Genomic DNA, 414 nt, shown 5'->3' with positions numbered 1-414 from the left:
TCCCATTTAATAATATTTCCTGCACTGTCGAAGATACAGTAAAAAAAAAGATTAAAAATTAAAAGAAATAACTGTGGAAAAGACTGTGAGGTATTATTTTAATGTCCTTAGTCAACCATTTCTGCCAGTGCTGAATGTTTTCTTTGCTCTGATCAAATAGCAGTTCTCTTACTGAACACATTGAAGTGTGCATACAATATGTAAATGGCCTATTTAAAGTAAGTGACATTGTGTCCTAAACATGAAAGCTTAGATTTTTTTCTTCTTTGCTGATATCACAGGAATCCCTATTGCCCTCACCATCCCATCCCTGTCATTGTCATAGCAGGCACATCAAGCCATAATCGTCACTGGCAGTGAGTCTGAGTATCTCCTACTTTTTAAGTACTGTTAAAACCCCATGACAGAGACCCA

This window comes from Octodon degus, unplaced genomic scaffold, assembly GCF_000260255.1.
Source record: "Octodon degus isolate 3935 unplaced genomic scaffold, OctDeg1.0 scaffold00262, whole genome shotgun sequence".
Lineage (NCBI taxonomy): Eukaryota > Metazoa > Chordata > Mammalia > Rodentia > Octodontidae > Octodon > Octodon degus.
The sequence above is the reverse complement of the archived record's forward strand: the minus strand, read 5'-3'. Positions refer to the sequence as shown.